We start from the raw sequence: 17,500 nt of genomic DNA on the forward strand, positions 1-17,500 counted from the left end.
GGAAGACAGCAAGAAGTCAGGACAAAGCAGACCGGAGTTTTCCATCACTGCTTCCTACAGAAGCAATCATGGATCTGGACGAGAGGAGAACTATGCAGCGACATGTGTGGTGACTTGGGCCTATCGTTGTGTTGATATCACGGCAGGCTCAGTGTCCGTCGCGCACCTCAGGCTGCCGTAGCAAGCGGCTGACGCCAGCATCTCCGAAGTCCAGGCTGTGACTATTGGATTATTCAAATCTCAACAGTCGCGCAAAAAGAGGCGAAGAGATGACACGCTGCGCACACACACACACACGCACGCACACACGCACACACTGGATGAGGCGTGAATAATGCAACCTCGGCGGTGGCGTTACGCAGAGCGAAGGCCTCTCGCCTCGCGGCTGGCGCGATGCAATGCATTTGGTAACCATCGTCGTAAACGCGGTTATCTCGGGTACGCATCTAAACACACACGCAAACCTCCGCCCAGTGCTCTCTGATGAATGAAGGCAATTGGTGAATTCTTCTGCCCTTGGTTCCATTCAAACATCTTTTCTCTACCTTGCATGTTTGTACAGGCCACGCGGGGGTGAAGGGTACGGCTCTCTTTCACGGGAAGAACAGGCTCTGTGGACGCATCGGTCAGCAACAAACCACAACGTGGTCAATTACAAGTGGGAAGAGTCTTACCTCAATACTACAATTCTTCGAACTTCATTCACCATTTATTCTGAAAGAAGATGCGGTGGCAAAGAACTGTTTCTACGTGCGGCCAGGCCTCCGCTGCGGAAAACGCGTGGCGAAACGCAAACTGACAGTCATTTGAACCGACTTTTTGTTTTCAGGCTGACTCGGGATATTCTGCTGATATTATCGGAGGGCTGCGGTGGCTGTGTCGAGAGACATTCTTCATTCTGCCCCGGTCAAGCCTGTGGATAGTCAGCGTAACGCATGTGTGTGAGCTGAAAATCAACAGCGATAACGATAATGGTTTCTTTTATGGCGAACAAAAATAAAAACATTTCAAGCCTAATCTGTGGATAAGCGGAGAAGATACAGACTGAATGTCGCTTCGAATATTCGAGCAGCGCAGGTCAATGTTCTGAAGGCGTAACAGTCTATGGCAGCATCGTCCGCGAAGATGGGCGAACAACCCAACGTACGAAGCAAACCTTATGAAGAGAAGATGAAACGATTAACTGTCTTCAAGATTCTAACGTAGTCTACACCTACAAACGACGGGCAGCTCGCTGAAGGCTGACCGAGGTGGCGCTGGCGCTGAAGTACTCGGCTGGGACATCCAGTATTGATCAGAAAGACCTGTCTGCGGAGGCACAAACGCATCGGCCAAAACGATTCACAGAGGTCAAACTGGGCGAGGGCCTCGTCTGCGGCTGGCGTTCTGCTGCTGCTCCTGCAGCCTGCTGGTTTGAGTCCCTCCTCTCGGCTGGGCGAGGCCGCCATTGGCCAATCCAACATGAGTTGACACGGTCTGGACAGGTCGAACTCACGAGAGAAACTCTCGCCGAATATGGCCTCTGAACACATGTTCAGACGAGGAAAAGTTTTATGTTTGAACACTCGTCATAGCCTACTCTGAGAAGCTCGGAAGGTCAGAGGTCAGAGGTGGAATGAAGCGAAGAGAGGAACGATAGAAGACTCAGCGACTGGGGAAGACTCGACAAGCGGCTGAGGAGACAGAACACAATACGAGAGAGAGAGAGGAACACCATGAAGGACAGTGTTGAGCGTCCTCCTGCAACGTCATTCATCTCTCTCTGTGTTTAAATAATTGTCTTCATCTAACTAAATCTAGTTTGTCCTCGTTCTGATTCATGTTTGTCAACGAATGACGGGCTAAATCTGGATCTCTCTGCAAACACAGTATTTGACGTGAGCAGCCAAGTAACAGCTCAAACATCCCAGCTTCGGTAGCAATGTGTGTGTGAAGGTGAACATTTACTATGGCATGAAATGTCGCTCTGTATGGTTTATACAATGAAAAACGAGAAAGAATCAGAAACTGAAAAAGAAAGAGCCTACTCGAACTAGTGAAACATATTTATACTTTATATTAAAAATATAATACTTCTAATAAACTTGTATTCAATACCACTGATTCACTAGAGACTGAGATCAGTTTCTGCTTTCGACAACAGCGTCGGTCAGAGGACTATATTTTTATCATCGGTTGTCTTGATCTGATTAGCGGAGGAAGTCTGCGTTTCTGGGTGATCAAACCGAGAATCTGGCCCATCCCCGCGAAGCGGCGATGTTCCTGAGCTTCACCTCGGGCCTGGGCCGACACGGCCGATGCAGGAGCCGGCTGGTGTAAGGGCATACAACAACGGGAAAGCGATGATGAGTCGAACGAACCTGGGGAGACAGGCAATCAAACAGATATGTCAATGTCCTCCTGCCGATTCTGTGTGTTCTCTGTTTCCTCTCTCGGTTTGCGATCTCCCAAACCTGTTCACCTCATGCCGTGGCTGCCTCTGCGATGGCGCTCCATCGATGCCGGTATTAATCTTTACGCCATTCGCCAATGCAAGCTTTCCGCTTGTTATCTGAAGCTGGCGATGAATCGATGTTTCCTTGGCACACCGGCTGGGCGATCGGCGTAAAGGCGGATCGGCATTGGCCGGGTTACAATCGCACAAAACACAACACGGCGATCGCTGTTGCGGAGATGACGAAGGTTCAGCGGCGTGTGTGGCAGCGATCGACTCCGTCGATGCTACCTCTATTGTTTGTTTGGTCAGTCTTCGAGCTCTTCTATTGAAGTTATTCGTTATGAATATGTTTGTGTGACGTTCTGTGAGCTGGCAATTTCAGTGAAATTACTCGTCGGTGAAAAAACGCTGCAGGCAGTGATCTTTGGCAGAAAATATCTTCGCGGCTGTATTGAAGGAAAGGGCGGCGTTTGGGCGCTGACGAAAATCTGAAATGTCTCTGTGTTATTCAAACTCTGAAAACGCTGACGCCAGCAATCGAAAGAAAATGAAAACATTGCTAATGCACACAGCTAAATGTGTTAACGAAAGCGAAACAAAGAATTGGTCGAAAACAAACGTTTCTCTCTTGCTAACCGTGGAACAAAATGAAAGAAAAAGTGAAGACATTTGAAAGAAACTCGGTATTTCCTGTTGACGGTTATGCTCCGGCTGTTGAACGCGAACTACAAAAACTGGTAAAACCTCTCTTTATTCGGAAGTGTTCGCAGCTGTGACGTGACCGAATTGTGCTCGGTTCCTTCAGGGCGCCGCAGGCGAGAACCGCGCGCGCCGCTCTACTGGTATCATCAGGAACCTAATACGACAAACACGCCGCATGTGTGTGTGTGTGTGTGTGTGTTGTGTGTGTGTGTGTGTGTGTGTGCAGACTTGCAAGGCCAGGCGAAGGTTGTGTGAGGAGTTACCCTCCTCCCTCATTCAATCCTTTGCCAAACCTCAACTTCCTTTTTGTGCCAAGCTCTCTCTCCTTGAATCCTTTTCTGTCGACTAAACTTGTGGCGTTCTCAGGCCTGTGAAGAGAGAATGTTCTCAGCTCATGTCCGGTCAAAGGTCTGCAACTGAACTTTCACTATTCTGCTAATTCAAGAGGCTTCTTTCCTCTATTAATGAAGTTTCAGGCTATTTAGCCTCTGTGAAGAAGGAAGGCCACCGACACAGAATCGATCAGGCACGTGACTCAGGAAGAAAGCATTCTGAGAGAACTGTGTTTCCCTGCAAAAAGTTTGGCGCCTCGATCGATCTGAGACTCAGATGCCGTCTCGGGGACCGGATCTGCTCTCTGGTCTGTGTCGATTTCTCAACGGCGTCGTCTTTTCATCATATTCTCTGTTTAAATACGCTGATCTATTCTCAAGGCTCTTGGAAAATATGGTTTCTTTGGTTTGCTCAGTTCTACCGTACTCACTGCTAGGCCCGAAGGCACTATTAGATACATGCGCGTGTGACCTTCGCCTTTGACGCCTGAATCGATCGATTCGAAGTATACTGTTGAGAAAGAATTTGAATTTTTAACAAGTTACAGATAAAAATTTCCTCTTAATTTCTGCATGTTAATATTTATCGTTTATTTTCCCATTCTCAACAAGTTTTCACGTAATTCGAGATGGTTCGGTTAAAGTTCGGCACCTGCCCGACTGCTATTCTGCCCCCGTAAGAAAGTTTACAATGATATCGCACTATATGCCTGCCGCACACGCACGCACACACGCACACACGCACACACACGCGTCATGGAACTCCATATCAAGTAATCTTCTTCCGCAACGGTATCAGATAACGTAACGGAATTTGCTCCTCGGCGACGGCAGGTAAACGTAACTGACTTATTCACGCTGTGTCGGTCACGTGATGAATTCCAATCGGAGAACATCTGCTCATGGTTACTAAAGTCTCGGTTTGTGTTCGAATGAAAACGCAACCCAGAAGTTGAATCTTATTGTCTCCGGCTGCGCTTCAAGCGAACAATTTTCCTCCCAGTCTTTGGAAGTCTTGTTAAATGATCAGAGACGAGAGACTCATGAACTCTTGTTTCTCGAACGAGAGGCTCCCTTTGTGGAGTGTGTGCGTAAGCTCTTCTCTAAAAAGCGTCCGAATAACGAAGATATCAAAAGCGAACTGAAAATAATGTCTAATGAATAAATATATCATTTCTTTTTCCTTATTGAGACTGATGCTGCGCTTTATGGAAAGTAGTAGTATTGTGGAAGACTGATTTGTTAGCGCTCTTATATGCATTTGGCTGTTTTGCGTGATGAAGCGATAATGGGAATGAAGATTCGGAGCAGAGCGATGTTGAGAAGAAGATCTGAGTTGCGTATTTAACGATGCGTCTGTGTGTGCTTTCGGCTGTGTGCGTGTGCATGTGTGCAAGTGACAGATGGTCCTGACTACGGTCAGTCTGCGACGCTTGTGTGGCCAGTGCGGCCTCAGCTGCAAGTCAGTGTTTGTCTCAGAGCTAACTGAACGTCCAGGCCTTTCCTGTGAACACACACACACACACACACGCACACACACACACACACACGCATGTGTTGCCTGAAGGTATGTATGAATGTAAGGCAGCTACAAATGTGTGTGAAGACCAAATGCGTCAAACTGTAGAAATCCCGATATCTCATCCTCTGAGCTCTTCTTCTTTCCTGGTGTCATCTGGAGACGAAGTGAACAGTGAAAGAAGATGAATTAACAGTGAGAGAAGACGAACAGAGAAGAACGAGACAAGCTGAAAGTGAGAACAGTGAAGAGACGAACAGAAGAACAGTGGTGAAGACGAAGTGAAGAACGAACAGGCTGAAGAGAAGAGTGAGGTGAACAAGAAAGCGTTCAGAAGGCAGAAAGTGAAGACAGATGAAGTTTGAACAAACGAAGTGAAGTTTAGAGAGACAGAGACAGGCGTGAACTGGTGAACAGTGAGAGAAGTTAATTGAACAATTGAAAGTGAGAAGACTGAACGAAGATTGAAAGTGAGAAGACGAACAGAAGAAGACAGAGAGAGACGAGACAGAAGACAGAGAACAGAAGATGGACAAATAACGAAATAAACTCAAGCTAATTTTCCGCGGCAAATTCAGTTGTCGAGCTATATTTCTACTGAATAAATATTTATTATGTTATTTATTATCTAAATTTTCACATTTAATAATTTATTTAATAAAGAGAATCTGCATTTAAGGCCAGTATTTGTTGTGTAACTCGAAATTTATGTTTGAAGACAATATGAACGACATAATGTCGCATGGCCAACAGCCTGTGAAGCGTCGCGGCTGACCCGACTAAATGAGCCATTGAAGATCGTGTGGTTGCGGTGAGCTACATCTCGCTAGCGAAAAGACGGCGACGACACAATCGAGGCTGTTCTCGTGGTCGACTCACGCCTTCAATCGTTCTCGGCCCAAAACCTTCGGCTGGGTGTGCGTTTCTGCCATGGCTGAAAGATGGGAGAGATGATGCCGTGCAAACACGAACGGCTAGCCGGAGAGTATTGACGCGAAGAAGAGAAGGCACGTCTGGCGATGAATAATAAGCAGTGTGAGGCGTAAACATTATTCAGGCCTGTTTAATCGACAAGCTGCAAGCGGATTAGCTGCTGATTTCAACCTGTATCTCATTCGATTCGAATCCTTCAGCTGATCGTGAAGAACAGGTTTCTTCAAAAACTAATTTCTCAACTGCTCAGGCTGTAAGTGAGCAAGTGACGTCTCTCTCCGTGGCGTGGCGATGCTGCGAAAGTAGCTTTCACCGGGTGAACAACAAACTCGAACAGAAAGCAGTTCGCCGCCTAAATCGCGTGTCGACAAACAAGCGCTGACATGCAGGCTGTTCGAACGATCTTAGAAAATCGTGAGTCTCATTCGAATAGTCTGACAAGTGTTCAGTTCCGATCTTACGCGGAAGCAACGCTCACATAGAAACAAAGAAGTGTGACTAGCTAATAAAAATATGTTGACCAAACACAGGCTGAAATTCATCGACCTGGCTTTCCGAGCGTCGGTACCTCTGCAACAAGTATCCTCGAATATGGCTTTGTGTGACGCAGGTGGCAAATCAAATATGGATCTTTGAAGATTTGCTGTTGAAACCGTCGAGCCACGTGGCCACGCATGATCAACGGCACAACTCCATTGTGATCAATGCAATACTGGGTACAAGCTGCGGTCGTGAATCTGGTCACAGCGCTTGTTTAGGGAAAATCGAAACCGAAATCTTTATTCTCTTCTCTCTCGCTCATAGTGAAGGAAGGCTGGAAGGCGAGATTTGCGGCAACCTTCATTTGGTTGGCTCGGCTCGCGTCAGCCTGAACTGAACAAGTCACGCTTGAGCTCTGATTCCAGTTGTCTGCTGCTCGTGGCTCAGTCGAGCGGCGTGCTTTACCGATATCAACGTCTTGCTGTGAGAGGAGCTGGTATTGCATGGTAAACTATGTGTGCGCGTGGCAATGCATGTGCATGTAATCTATGCAGCAATAAACAAGTGTGCTCTTTAAATGCAGATGAGACTTGTGAAGTGTTAAATGATGAAGGCAAAAAACAAGTGCTTCAGCAGTAGTGTAATAGTCGATACATGATGCCGAAGTACACGAAAATAATGAAGCAGTTTGATAGTACCTACTCAGCGTGTTAAAAGTGCTAGGTAACAACCTGGCCGTCGCGAACGGCGAAGAAGGCGCGGCGTGAACGAATGAAGGGTGTTGAAATGTTTCACACAAATCACAGCTAATATCTGCAACTGTTGTAACTGTTGTGAAGACACAATTGCAGTGTGTAATGTCTATGTGTGTGTCTGTGTGTGTGTGTAACGCCAACTACAAATGGCTGGGTGAACTCTGTGGATGCTTGTGGTGATGGCTGCCAGCAGGCACTGGCGTCTTACTGGCATTGTCAGGCGTCTTCACCCTGCAAATAAATCTGTTGGTATGTGAGGGCAGATGGCGTCTGAAGGCGTGACCGAAGAAGAAGCTGTGAAATCACAGTTCAGTTGCAACTTACGCACGTTCAAACAATAAATCAACCTGCTCCTCACTACACAGTATTCAGTCACGCTTTGTGACTGAAATCTGACTTTAATGTCATTACACACACACACACACACACACACACACACACACACACACACACACACACACACACACACACACACACACACACACACACACACACACACACACACACACACACACACACACGGCGGCTAGTGACTGCACATGTCGGCCTAAACCGCTAAACTACTGACAGTCGTATTTAATGTTCGGACTGAGCGATGGTGGTGATGAAGCTGTTGATCGAAAATGATGTCGTCCGCGCTGACGAGGCTGTGGCTGTGGAATAGATGCAGTGTAACAAACATATTTACACCCTCTGTCGGCTGAACATGTTTGGGATGATGAATGATATTTGTGGGAAACACCAAGTATCCCAGGCCTGAAGGCAGGCGTCCTCTGGCGTTGCCGTGTGGTATTCACGCCGGGTGTGAACTGCCCGTACTCGCAGCTGCATAACTCCCCCACGGCTGTGCGCCAGTATGTGTGTGTGGCAATGGCTCATTCGTGGCTGGCTGGCTGTGTGTGTGTGGCGTGTGTGTGTGGCGAACACTCAGGCTGTTGACCCCAACTCGACACCTGGGTGAACCCGCACAAGACACCTGGCTCGATGACTGTTGCCTCCTCCTTTAGGCCCTATAAATCCGTCTCAATAGATGTGCGGTAGGTAACTCTTTCAGCACATGTGTTGAAGACAACATACTTTTAATGATTTATCTTTAACACTTGCTGATCGATGTTTCTGTCATGTTCCGCTGTCAAGAAACCAGGACGAGTCGGAAATGCTAGTGCGTATGAATAAGTGGTGGAGTTTATTTTATTTAACCGAACTGAAGTGTCTCGCTTTTTACACTGTTGGGCGAAACATCTCCCTCTTACGACTATTTATTTTGATGAAATCGTCCGCTGTTTCCTTTCAACTCATTTGATCGAACTCTCCTGCAAACAAAACCTGCTCGTCAAAATCACAAGCACCTTCCGCTTTTGAACTCCTCCTCCTCCTCCTCGCTTCGGCCTTCCTTCATTTCGCTTCCTTCCTTCCTTCACTTCCTTCCTTCCTTCCTTCCTTCCTTCCTTCCTTCCTTCCTTCCTTCCTTCTTTCATCCTTCCTCGGAGACTATTTGCTGCAGTTCTTTTGTCCTCCCTCCTGTCAGGATCGGAGTCGGATACGACGCGTGTGGTTCATTTATGGTATTATCACCGTTATTTAACTAGTAACTTAGTTTTAAAGTTTGCTTAATACCATAGACCGTAAAGATGGACACAATATCCTGGATACGCAGCTGCCATCGCCCAGAGCGGAGCTACAGAATCGAGGTCCCACTGATACACACACACCCTCGACCAATCACCAGTCAGTCTCAGCTGTCAATCATGACTCTAACACATTTATTAACCTTACTGAGGACATTTGAGCTAATAATAACAGTTTCAGACCGAAGCCCAACCGAAGAGTTACATCACAAAGAGTTACGAGCAAATATCAGGTGTGAAACGGCAAAGCTGCTGAAGAGGAGTCCCACAATAAACAGGTTCCCTAAACAATAAAACACGTCCAGCTCTATTCTGTGATTTATTCCTCTCTGTGTGTGTGACTGTATGTGTGTATGTGTCTGTGTGTGTGTGTGTGTGTGTCTGTGTCTGTCTGTCTGGTTCGTCTGTGTGTGACAAAGCCTTTGCACTGTGCAGTTCACCCACTACGTCACACACACACATCTCCACAGTGAAAGATCCGTGTGGCCTCAAGGGCGCCTGACTGGGCTGTCAAAACATATTAGCATGGAGGCCTAATGATTAGAAACACTGATCTGTGCTCGAGCATACTGTCACTCCGGGGTTCGATACCATAAACGCTCCTGTGATACATTTTAAATGTGTGCCTCTGGCTATTTGTCTACACGCCACCAGAGACCCAGAGCCAGAGTCTGCAGAAGAGGGGGCCGACCACATCAGTGCTAATGTGTAAAAATGTGTCTAACCATTAATTTGTGTTTCACAATAGGAAACCGATATGAGACTGAACACTGAAGGTTTCTTTACTTCTTCTCTGTGACCTTTTGACTAAACAACAAACACAACATCATCCAGCTTCAGACGTTTGGACGCCAGCCGGGCGCTACTCGAAGCTGTTTGACGAAACCTGAGGCTTTCATCCGTTTGAAAAGTGGGAAAAGGTCAATCCTCCAAAAACTTTAACCAAATCACACACATTTAGAAAATTCATATTACAACAACTCCTCGTGAAAAGTAGGATTTTTTAAAACTAAAATCAGCTGCAAGTAGAATCATCATCATCATCATCATCATCATCACCACCTGACAGGAGACGTTCCCAATAAAGAGAAACAGGTGCAGACATCGAAGAAGCGCTGGTATGATCCATGTCTTCAAACCCTTCAGCTACCACTATCTGTCTGTTCACGCACATAACGCACGTAAGCCCAAATCTCAGGGAAAGACTAATGAGAACAACTGCTTAAATAAACCATCTGCACCAACAACACAAGAAATGCCCCCGCTCCAGACCCCGTCCCTTACGATGTGAAAACACGATGAGTATCAACCCACTAACATCCTCAGCATAAACCTGAATACCTCCAGACTCAAGATGACAGCTCACACACGGGAGGAAACTGCTGTTGACATGGGAGACGAGCTGAACAACAAACAGAGAGAAGGTCTGTGAGGAGGAGAGAGACGGAGGGGAGGGAGGGATGGAGGGAGGGAGAGAGGGAGGGAGGGAGAGGAGAGGAGAGAGGGAGGGAGAAGGGAGAGGAAAGAAGGAGGGATGAGAGAGAGAGAGAGGAGAGAAGGAGGGAGGAGATGGAAGGAAGGAGAGAGAGAGAGAGGGAGAGGAGAGGGGAGAGAGGGGGAGAGGAGAGGAGAGAGAGAGAGAAAGAGAGGAGAGTGAGAGAGAGGAGAGAGAGGAGGGATGAGGGAGGAGAGAGGGAGAGAGGGAGAGAGAGGAGAGAGGGAGGGAGAGAGAGAGGAGAGGGAGAGAGAGAGAGAGAGGGGAGGAGAGAGGAGGAAGGAGAGGAAGAGGGAGGGATGGAGAGAGAGAGAGAGGGAGAGGAGGGAGGGAGAGAGAGAGAGAGAGAGGGAGGGATGGAGAGAGAGAGGAGAGGGAGGGAGGGAGGGAGGAGAGGAGAGAGGGAGGGATGGAGAGAGAGAGGGAGGGAGAGAGGGAGGGAGGAGAGAGGAGGGAGGAGGAGAGAGAGAGGGAGGAGAGAGGGAGAGGAGGGAGAGAGGAGGGAGGGATGGAGAGAGAGAGGAGGAGAGGAGGGAGGGAGAGGAGAGAGGAGGAGAGAGGGAGAGGAGGGAGGGAGAGAGAGGAGGAGGAGGGAGAGGGAGAGAGAGAGGAGGAGGATGAGAGAGGGAGGAGGGAGAGGAGAGGAGAGGGAGGGATGGAGAGAGAGAGGGAGAGAGAGAGGAGGAGGGAGAGAGAGAGGGAGAGATGAGGAGGGATGGAGAGAGAGGGAAAGGAGGGATGGAGAGAGAGAGAGGAGGATGGAGGAGGAGGGAGGGAGAGAGGGAGGGAGGGAGAGGGAGGGAGGAGAGAGAGGAGAGAGAGAGAGGAGGAGGAGAGGAGGGAGAGGGAGGAGAGAGAGGGGAGGGAGGGATGGAGAGGGAGGGAGGAGAGAGAGGAGAGAGGGAGGGATGGAGAGAGAGAGGGAGAGGAGGGAGAGGAGGGAGAGAGGGAGGGATGGAGGGAGGGAGAGAGGAGGGAGGGAGGGAGGGAGAGGAGCAGATGGTAAGGGCAGGAAGTCTCGCTCTCAGAAAGAGCGAGAAATGAGAGGGAAGGAAGAGGAAGAAGCAGTAACGGACAAGTGTGTGTGTGTGCGTGTGTGTGTGTGTGTACATGTGATACTGGAGTAAAAGTATGTGTGTGTGTGTACATGTGAAACTGAGTAAAAGTGTGTGTGTGTGTACAGTGAAACTGTGAGTAAAAAGTGTGTGTGTGTGTGTGTGTACATGTAAACTGTGAGTAAAAGTGTGTGTGTCCTCTGTGCTGCTGTGTTCATGTCTCCTCTCTTTTCTGTATGATTTATGTTATGAGACATTTTTGTCTCAATGAAAAACCAGATCCCATAATATGTAAACAAGTTACGGTCCCCACAAGTATTACACAACCACCCCACACACACCCTGGATGAAGGAAGCCTCCTTCCTTCCATCTATTCCGAACTTCCTTTATGTAGTTGCAGCTGTGGTGTGTGTGTGTGTGTGTGTGTGTGTGTGTGTGTGTGTGTGTGTGTGTGTGTGTGTGTGTGTGTGTGTGTGTGTGTGTGTGTGTGTGTGTGTGTGTGTGTGACTCACAGTAGCAGCCATGTTGTTGCTCTCCTCCATGTTAGCAGCAGGGTACTTGTTTGAAGGCATCGCAGTCGACTGGTCCAGTGTTTGTCCCGACTCCGTTTCTAACCTGAACACAAACCAGGAAACAGTGAAAAGAATATCTTTACTTGTATCGCACTTATTTCAACACGGTCACAAAGTGCTTCCATAGATAAATACACACGACGGAGTTCATGTCACTGCTGCAACCGAGAAAATCAAACCGTCCGGACGAGATGTCGCTAAAGAATAAACATGTCATAAGTTATTTATTCATCGAGCTCTTCCCTGGATCCTGGATTGGTACGACTCAGTTCAAATAAAAGAATCACCGCCCGCGGTAACTCGACTCCACCAACCAGAGCAGTTTCCCTTTGCAAACATTTGTGAAGAAATTCCATAGAGGCAGATTTGAGATATCGTGTTCAAGAGTCTTAACACCTGATCTGTGAGTGCTAAGTCCAATCAGGCAATCCGTGAGTCCGACTGAACATTTGTGCCAAATTTAAAGAAATTCCCTCCAGGCCTCATTGAGCGATCATCCAGACCTCATGAAAATATAATGCTTCTGTTCCAGAGTGACAGAAACAGGATCCTGACACGTGGAGGTCAAAATAACCACCGTGCAATTAGACTGCTTCTTTATGAGTTAATGCAGCTCTGATGCATCTACTCACAGAATCAAGTGCAGGAAAAGAAAGACATGTCCATACAAACCTGAGGTAAACAGATACACAGGTGTGTGCGTGTGCGCGTGTGAGAGTGTGTGAGAACAACACGCCTCTGTACATGAAAAGCTGCGTTTCTACATTCTTGTTTTGCAGCGACTGTGCCGTCATGGTGGCGAGCTGTGGATACAAGTGTGTGTTTTCAGGGAGGGGGCGGGGGGGCATGAGCCTTGTCAAACACGCCTGTACAGAGGGACGAGCCGACCTCAGGTAGCTGACTGTCACTTTCAGGTTTACTCCCATCAACCTGCCTGAATGTGCCCTGAAGAGAATCACACAACACGCGTGTGGAGGACGAGGGAAAGAGAAGATGAAGTTTAATCCAACCTGACGCTGCAGTTCTGTACAAATCCTGAGCCTCATTTAATGATTGTGTAATAGATGTAATTATTAAACTATCATTAAACGATCATCATCATCTGAGCTGTGTCGTGGGCAGATATTTTTTTATCCTTTGAACTCTGCAGCACAAATACTCCTCCAGTGTGTAAATTGGTATTTTTACTTCTGAGAGCCAATAAACCGTAATGAATGATAAGATATATCACATCTTTCTACTGAACAGCAATACGTTTATCCAAAAGATTTCTACAAATAAAAATATGAACGATACATTTCTTATTTGAACTATGTACATCTTTTACTTTATTAAATATTAACCGTTTTCTCAGCTCCTCTCCCGACGCTCTCTCATTTTTGAATGCACATAAACAAACCTAATGAGGCTGAAGACCAAGGCCTTGAATTTCTGATGCAATGTTGGAAATATTTGTGTTATTATTTGAAATGTAATTAACGAGGATCATGAAAACAACCATCTCCTGCAGCCAGTTAGAGGCACTTCTGTGTAAGTCAAGGAGACAAATGATCAGAACGCTGCCTGATACAACAACACAAAGAATCAACACAACTTTAACACAGGACTCATTTACTTTTCAGGACTTTTGATGTTCAATATAAATTGAGGGGGTTCAGGATCAAATTTAATCAGACTCAGAAACCCATATACAAATAATTAAATATTAAAGCATGTGTACATTAACTCTGATGTGTATTAATGTGTGTTTGGAGGCAGGAACACAACAGGATTTCACCGTCCGCACACAAAAGAACATTGTCAACGAGAGACCACCAGGTGCATCCTGCGCACACACAGACACACACACACACTTAACCCCAGCCTTTCCCCACATATTTCAGGATTGTTCAGCTCCATCTGTCAGTAAACGTCTCATGTGTGATGACAGTGTCCTTAGTTGCTGCTTTCAACACTGGCCTGTAACGACATCCACTGGTGCTGCGACCACACAGTGAGACGTGGTGCACAAAGCACTGCTCCAACATTCAGGCGCTAACATGATTCACTTCAGCCAAAAGAAAACATGGAGATCATGTGCACAGAATCTTCTTTAAGAGCTAAACTTGGTCAGGACAGAAAAAACTCCTGTGAGTTTCCCTGCAAAGCACAAAACACTGGCAATAAAACTACGTTCACCAGCCACGGTGCAGATACCGACTGAGTTCTGTTAGCTTTAGCTAAAGCTTAGCTGCTTTCAGACCTGCACTGAAGTCCTGACGTGCTCCTGACGTGCTCCTGACGTGCTCCTGACATGTTCCTGACGTGCTCCTGACGTGTTCCTGACGTGTTCCTGACGTGCCCTGACGTGCTCCTGACGTGTTCCTGACGTGTTCCTGACGTGCTCCTGACGTGTTCTGACGTGCTCTAATGTTCCTGACGTGCCCCTGACGTGTTCTGTATGTAACAGGTAACAGATGTCTGAGTGAGTGTCTCTGGACATGTTCTGGATCTTCTCCTGCAGCCTCCTAGTAAAATGTGTGTAACATGTCAGAGTGAGTCCATGTGAGGAGACAGCAGGACAATGTGTGGAAGCTTCCCAGAGAGCGAGTGGACGTGTTGATGAGGTGGATTCGGGAATTTTGAAAAAAAAAAAATGTTTTACTGCAAATTAAACGCTGAGCAATAAAAACGTCATTCAAAACTCTATTTTAAAGATGTATGGAATGCAGCACACGCTGCACGTTGAATTTCAACCCTGCACTGTGCATTCCTCCATCACATGCACAGATAGTTCCCGGCAGTCTGGCAAGGTACCGTACCAAGCAAGGCCTTTGGGAAGGGGGTGGGATATGGCAGTCATGCCAGCACATATCTGCATCCACCTGGTGGAAGGGACTTTGTGGATCTGAGGCCCTTGCACCTGTAGCCTCCATCATCCTCCAAATCCCAACAACATCAGCCGCCTCTGAGCGCAACTGCTCACTGTTTGGGCACACGCACACAAAGGCTCGCACACGATGGCTGTGTCAGCCTCAAAGAGCCTGACACAGAGCCATCCTCTACAAGGTTGGACAGTGACACCGACGACGAGTCAGATGTCGAGGAAGTGGACGTTGATGAGCTCCAGGAAGAAAGAGTCCTGAAAGGATTCAGAGGAAAAACGCTAAAACCAGAGGCTTGAGAAGCTCGACTAAAGGCTTTCATTTTACATTTAGAATGGGACTGTTTGGGGGGCATAGGAATACATTTATTTTATTCAACATTCATGTTTTTTGTTGTTCAATGAAAGAATCCATTAAAGTTCTACTCACAAATGGATTAAGTAAAAATTAAATTTTAAAATGTGTATTTGAAATGTTTGCATCATGTCTGCTTATGACAAAACAAAATGTTTATATTTATGTCTGTATATGACAAGGTAAATACAGTTAGTATAAATTACCCACAATTTCCAGTTTATTCCCATGGAAAGTTTCTAACTTTGAATATTCCCGGAATTTTGCAACCCTACACGTGACGGACGTGAAACTGGAAGAACTCAAACATCTCAGGATGAAGAAGAGGAGGAGCCGGACACGTAGAAGACGAAGACGTCCACTTGGACCTGCACCTAACGTCACAAGTTGTCAAGCAAATATTTTTTGGATAATATATATTATGTCAATATAAAACTTGGTGAATTTACTTTAGTTTGTGAATCAGTAAGTTTGGAACATTTACAGCACATTTAAAAAATACCACGATTATACTGATTATCGTGATAATTTGATTCACTATAATAGTGATGCAATATTTTTACACCATTTCATCTCAAACTCAATGTTAAGGGAAGTAAATAAACGAGAGGAGAATTGATCCAATCGAGCTGGTTTCAGACCAGCAGGTGGAATCCAGAGACTCGTCTCCAGAGCTTCTCCAGAGTTTGTGTTTCACAGCTGAACAACACAGCATCAGATCCTCCTCCTGGTTCAGGTGAGAGGGGGGGGGGCAGCCGGGTGCAGCAGACAGAGACAGGAAGTGACGTGTGACCTCTGCTGCAGAGGTCACGTGATCGTGTTTACATCACCTGACACCTTCAGCTCTGATCACCACAAACTCTCTCACGTCTCCGTCTGTGTCTTCTCGGTGTGTCAGCACTTCTTCACCAGAGGTTTGTTTTAGTTTCTTCATGTTTGTGTCCCGTGTTAGAAGCTCCTCCCCCACCCAGTGAATCAGTGGAGGATCCTCTGCTGTGTTCACACTGCTCCTGGATCTAGACTTTATACAGGAGCTCAGGAGGAGGAAGACAAACTGCCGAGTGTCTCACTGCAGAGTCCAGTTCATGTCTGAAAGCTGCTACAGTGGGATGGCCACTTTAGACCCCGCCTCCTGCAGCAGCATCACCTGAAAGGGATTCTGCAGACGCCACCACAGACTCACAGGCTGCTGCTACACTCACTTTAACTCAAAGAGAAAAGTGAAGGTGGTACTTTGACTTGTTTGTCTAATTATCTGTTTACTTCAGTTAAGTGTTGGGTTACTGCCTCCACCACTGGCTGTTCATCATTTGTCTTTTCTCTCTTAACCAACGAGCTCCTGCGTCAAACTCGTGATGAATCTGTGAGAATCCATCTGGTTCTAAATGTCACTGAGACGAGAACAAGAGAGAAGGAAGCGAGAGTGAAGTAGAGGTGGGGAAGGACGGAAGGCAGCGACCGAGGGGCCCACGGAGGGGACACAGAGGACAAGGGGGGGCACATCAAAGTTGTGTCTGGTGGTGAGAGATTAGGGACCGCACTGCAAGAGGGGATTGTTCCAGTGAGTGTGTGTGTGAGGGGGGGGCAGCTCCTCAGGGTCTCTCTCTGGGGCCACATTCCTCGTCTGGCATGTACTTTATGGCCCCTTCCAGCTCGGATCCTTCGCTTCATACATTGTCTACTTTGTTGTACTGACTGAACTCTGGAGCCTCAAACATCGTCCACTCAGACCCACAGTTTAGAATAATATACTGTTAATGTGACAGGTTATAGATTATGTATCAGATTAACTGAATATTGTGTTAAAGCTATAGTTGCAGATCACAGACATGATCAAAGACAAAGTGTAACATCACACTAATGGTGGGGGGGTCCACACTGAAACAGCTCAGATTCAGTTCAGGCGTCACAAGACAAAAGTATCACGAAAAATAATTCATGACAACGATATTATTGTGTTGTTATCTATAGAATGGGAAAAAAACCTTCATTCTATACACAATATTATCATATATATAACAATATACATTTTTCATTTTTTAAATAGCATGATTATCATCAGGACCTGAGAGTTGTTTAACTTTTTAAGTGTGAAATATAAAAGTCACTGTGCACTCGCTCTACATCTGCAGCTCTATCAAATCCACTTGTTTGCAATGTGAATCAAAAACTATCTGCAGATTCAATCCAGAGCAAAACTGAAGTCATGAACTAAACACGTCTTTGGTCGAAACAACATTTATATGCAATTCATTTCATTAGTGATGAAAAGTTTCAGTGTCATAATAAGCAGAACATTCACTGTCTCCTGGAGATTGTATGTAAACAGACAATGAAAAGGTCGTGAAGGACACAGACATATTTGAATGAGAA

The 17,500-nt window shown here is 46.6% G+C and overlaps 1 long non-coding RNA gene across 1 annotated transcript in view; it reads right to left on the reverse strand.

Annotated features, from left to right (window-relative positions):
- Nucleotides 1-11,803: 11,803 nt before the first annotated feature.
- Nucleotides 11,804-17,500, reverse strand: part of LOC124851958 — a 6,410-nt gene continuing 713 nt past the window's right edge. The window contains exon 2 of the long non-coding RNA XR_007032784.1: nucleotides 11,804-11,952. This is a non-coding gene — a long non-coding RNA (uncharacterized LOC124851958). The remainder of the gene's footprint in view (nucleotides 11,953-17,500) is intronic.

Source organism: Hippoglossus stenolepis, chromosome 6 (genome assembly GCF_022539355.2).
Source record: "Hippoglossus stenolepis isolate QCI-W04-F060 chromosome 6, HSTE1.2, whole genome shotgun sequence".
Lineage (NCBI taxonomy): Eukaryota > Metazoa > Chordata > Actinopteri > Pleuronectiformes > Pleuronectidae > Hippoglossus > Hippoglossus stenolepis.